We start from the raw sequence: 5,000 nt of genomic DNA, 5'->3' as shown, positions 1-5,000 counted from the left end.
AAACTCACAGGAGAAGATCGCTGTCCACCGCCTGAACACATGAGAGAGGACCGGGAGTTCTGCATCGGAGCTTGACTTCAGACATAATGTTCATGGCAACTAATCCAAGGCACATTTTTCCACTAAAAGGGGCCAAAAGAATTACAATCTGATTAGCTGTAGTGGGAGTGAAACTCCGGGCCGGGATAATCTCCAGCAGGGCTCCTGCAGAGAGTTAGGAATGACTGGAAATGCTTGACTTAATCTTTTTGTTGCCAAGCTTTGAAGTGTTTGAGTTTCGCTGCTCCTGAACTCAACTCTCAGTCAAACTCTACTTCATGAAACCCTGCGTCCGGCCGACGCTCTCAGATGCACAACTCCTGTCATGTTCATATTGCTCTCGGTTTAAAATCAACACCATCTACCAAATTATATATATATATATTTCCTCATGGATTCATGGCAATGCTAGGAATTTTTTTTTCTGTTGCACTGTATGAGCATGAGAACACTAAATGTTAAAATTTGCCATGATCTCCCATTAAAGTTTTTTTCAATCTCTAGGACTGATTTCACACACTAAAGTCAGTTTCTCTACACTCTTCACACACACTAAAGTCAGTTTCTCTACACACTTCACACACACTAAAGTCAGTTTCTCTACACTCTTCACACACACTAAAGTCAGTTTCTCTACACTCTTCACACACACTAAAGTCAGTTTCTCTACACACTTCACACACACTAAAGTCAGTTTCTCTACACTCTTCACACACACTAAAGTCAGTTTCTCTACACTCTTCACACACACTAAAGTCAGTTTCTCTACACACTTCACACACACTAAAGTCAGTTTCTCTACACTCTTCACACACACTAAAGTCAGTTTCTCTACACTCTTCACACACACTAAAGTCAGTTTCTCTACACACTTCACACACACTAAAGTCAGTTTCTCTACACTCTTCACACACACTAAAGTCAGTTTCTCTACACTCTTCACACACACTAAAGTCAGTTTCTCTACACACTTCACACACACTAAAGTCAGTTTCTCTACACACTTCACACACACTAAAGTCAGTTTCTCTACACACTTCACACACACTAAAGTCAGTTTCTCTACACTCTTCACACACACTAAAGTCAGTTTCTCTACACTCTTCACACACACACTAAAGTCCGTTTCTCTTCAGTTTCTCTACACTCTTCACACACACTAAAGTCAGTTTCTCTACACTCTTCACACACACTAAAGTCAGTTTCTCTACACTCTTCACACACACTAAAGTCAGTTTCTCTACACTCTTCACACACACTAAAGTCCGTTTCTCTACACTCTTCACACACACTAAAGTCCGTTTCTCTTCAGTTTCTCTACACTCTTCACACACACTAAAGTCCGTTTCTCTACACTCTTCACACACACTAAAGTCAGTTTCTCTACACTCTTCACACACACTAAAGTCAGTTTCTCTACTCTCTTCACACACACTAAAGTCAGTTTCTCTACTCTCTTCACACACACTAAAGTCAGTTTCTCTACTCTCTTCACACACACTAAAGTCAGTTTCTCTACACTCTTCACACACACTAAAGTCAGTTTCTCTACTCTCTTCACACACACTAAAGTCAGTTTCTCTACTCTCTTCACACACACTAAAGTCAGTTTCTCTATACTCTTCACACACACTAAAGTCAGTTTCTCTACACACTTCACACACACTAAAGTCAGTTTCTCTACACTCTTCACACACACTAAAGTCAGTTTCTCTTCAGTTTCTCTACACTCTTCACACACACTAAAGTCAGTTTCTCTACTCTCTTCACACACACTAAAGTCAGTTTCTCTACACTCTTCACACACACTAAAGTCAGTTTCTCTTCAGTTTCTCTACACTCTTCACACACACTAAAGTCAGTTTCTCTACTCTCTTCACACACACTAAAGTCAGTTTCTCTATACTCTTCACACACACTAAAGTCAGTTTCTCTACACACTTCACACACACTAAAGTCAGTTTCTCTACTCTCTTCACACACACTAAAGTCAGTTTCTCTACTCTCTTCACACACACTAAAGTCAGTTTCTCTACTCTCTTCACACACACTAAAGTCAGTTTCTCTACTCTCTTCACACACACTAAAGTCAGTTTCTCTACTCTCTTCACACACACTAAAGTCAGTTTCTCTACACTCTTCACACACACTAAAGTCAGTTTCTCTACACTCTTCACACACACTAAAGTCAGTTTCTCTACACTCTTCACACACACTAAAGTCAGTTTCTCTACTCTCTTCACACACACTAAAGTCAGTTTCTCTACTCTCTTCACACACACTAAAGTCAGTTTCTCTACTCTCTTCACACACACTAAAGTCAGTTTCTCTACTCTCTTCACACACACTAAAGTCAGTTTCTCTACACTCTTCACACACACTAAAGTCAGTTTCTCTACTCTCTTCACACACACTAAAGTCAGTTTCTCTACTCTCTTCACACACACTAAAGTCAGTTTCTCTATACTCTTCACACACACTAAAGTCAGTTTCTCTACACACTTCACACACACTAAAGTCAGTTTCTCTACACTCTTCACACACACTAAAGTCAGTTTCTCTTCAGTTTCTCTACACTCTTCACACACACTAAAGTCAGTTTCTCTACTCTCTTCACACACACTAAAGTCAGTTTCTCTACACTCTTCACACACACTAAAGTCAGTTTCTCTACTCTCTTCACACACACTAAAGTCAGTTTCTCTTCAGTTTCTCTACACTCTTCACACACACTAAAGTCAGTTTCTCTACACTCTTCACACACACTAAAGTCAGTTTCTCTACACTCTTCACACACACTAAAGTCAGTTTCTCTACACTCTTCACACACACTAAAGTCAGTTTCTCTACACACTTTACACACACTAAAGTCAGTTTCTCTACACTCTTCACACACACTAAAGTCAGTTTCTCTACACTCTTCACACACACTAAAGTCCGTTTCTCTTCAGTTTCTCTACACTCTTCACACACACTAAAGTCCGTTTCTCTTCAGTTTCTCTACACTCTTCACACACACTAAAGTCAGTTTCTCTACACTCTTCACACACACTAAAGTCCGTTTCTCTACACTCTTCACACACACTAAAGTCAGTTTCTCTACACTCTTCACACACACTAAAGTCAGTTTCTCTACTCTCTTCACACACACTAAAGTCAGTTTCTCTACTCTCTTCACACACACTAAAGTCAGTTTCTCTACACTCTTCACACACACTAAAGTCAGTTTCTCTTCAGTTTCTCTACTCTCTTCACACACACTAAAGTCAGTTTCTCTACACTCTTCACACACACTAAAGTCAGTTTCTCTACACACTTCACACACACTAAAGTCAGTTTCTCTACACTCTTCACACACACTAAAGTCAGTTTCTCTTCAGTTTCTCTACACTCTTCACACACACTAAAGTCAGTTTCTCTACTCTCTTCACACACACTAAAGTCAGTTTCTCTACTCTCTTCACACACACTAAAGTCAGTTTCTCTACTCTCTTCACACACACTAAAGTCAGTTTCTCTTCAGTTTCTCTACACTCTTCACACACACTAAAGTCAGTTTCTCTACTCTCTTCACACACACTAAAGTCAGTTTCTCTACTCTCTTCACACACACTAAAGTCAGTTTCTCTACACACTTCACACACACTAAAGTCAGTTTCTCTACACTCTTCACACACACTAAAGTCAGTTTCTCTTCAGTTTCTCTACACTCTTCACACACACTAAAGTCAGTTTCTCTACTCTCTTCACACACACTAAAGTCAGTTTCTCTACACTCTTCACACACACTAAAGTCAGTTTCTCTACACTCTTCACACACACTAAAGTCAGTTTCTCTACACTCTTCACACACACTAAAGTCAGTTTCTCTACACACTTCACACACACTAAAGTCAGTTTCTCTACACTCTTCACACACACTAAAGTCAGTTTCTCTACACTCTTCACACACACTAAAGTCAGTTTCTCTTCAGTTTCTCTACACTCTTCACACACACTAAAGTCAGTTTCTCTACACACTTCACACACACTAAAGTCAGTTTCTCTACACTCTTCACACACACTAAAGTCAGTTTCTCTACACTCTTCACACACACTAAAGTCAGTTTCTCTTCAGTTTCTCTACACTCTTCACACACACTAAAGTCAGTTTCTCTACTCTCTTCACACACACTAAAGTCAGTTTCTCTACACTCTTCACACACACTAAAGTCAGTTTCTCTACACTCTTCACACACACTAAAGTCAGTTTCTCTACTCTCTTCACACACACTAAATAATAATAATAATAATAATTCATTACATTTATATAGCGCTTTTCTCGGCACTCAAAGCGCTTTACATAGAAGGGGGGATCTCCTCAACCACCACCAATGTGCAGCATCCACTTGGATGATGCGACGGCAGCCATATTGCGCCAGAACGCCCACCACACACCAGCTTACTGGTGGAGAGGAGACAGTGATGAAGCCAATCAGTATATGAGGATGATTAGGAGGCCATGATGGACAGAGGCCACTGGGCAAATTTGGCCAGGATGCCGGGGTTACACCCCTACTCTTTCGAAAGACATCCTGGGATTTTTAATGACCACAGAGAGTCAGGACCTCGGTTTTACGTCTCATCCGAAGGACGGTGCTCTTTGACAGTATAGTGTCCCCATCACTATACTGGGGCGTTAGGACCCACACAGACCACAGGGTGAGCACCCCCTACTGGCCGCACTAACACCTCTTCAAGCAGCAACCTGGTTTTCTCAGGAGGTCTCCCATCCAGGTACTAACCAGGCTCAGCCCTGCTTAGCTTCAGTGGGCAACCGGTCTTGGGCTACAGGGTGACATGGCTGCACACTAAAGTCAGTTTCTCTACACTCTTCACACACACTAAAGTCCGTTTCTCTACACACTTCACACACACTAAAGTCAGTTTCTCTACACACTTCACACACACTAAAGTCAGTT

The 5,000-nt window shown here is 41.0% G+C and overlaps 2 protein-coding genes across 2 annotated transcripts in view; one reads left to right on the top strand and one right to left on the bottom strand.

The window, feature by feature from the left end:
* The window catches only part of slc22a5 (solute carrier family 22 member 5), a 49,894-nt gene extending 49,834 nt beyond the window's left edge, over positions 1-60 (bottom strand). Inside the window, exon 1 of the mRNA XM_082141320.1 lies at positions 1-60. This exon is cut by the window's left edge and continues 483 nt beyond it. The gene's annotated coding sequence lies outside the window, so the exon portion shown is untranslated.
* The window catches only part of LOC309476837 (uncharacterized protein), a gene marked incomplete at its 3' end in the record, with an annotated part of 180,910 nt that overhangs the window by 127,129 nt on the left and 48,781 nt on the right, over positions 1-5,000 (top strand). The gene's annotated exons all lie outside the window — the stretch shown is intronic.

This window comes from Leuciscus leuciscus (assembly GCF_965113295.1).
Source record: "Leuciscus leuciscus genome assembly, chromosome: 16".
NCBI classification, from domain to species: Eukaryota; Metazoa; Chordata; class Actinopteri; order Cypriniformes; family Leuciscidae; genus Leuciscus; species Leuciscus leuciscus.
This window is presented reverse-complemented; position numbering and strand designations above follow the sequence as displayed.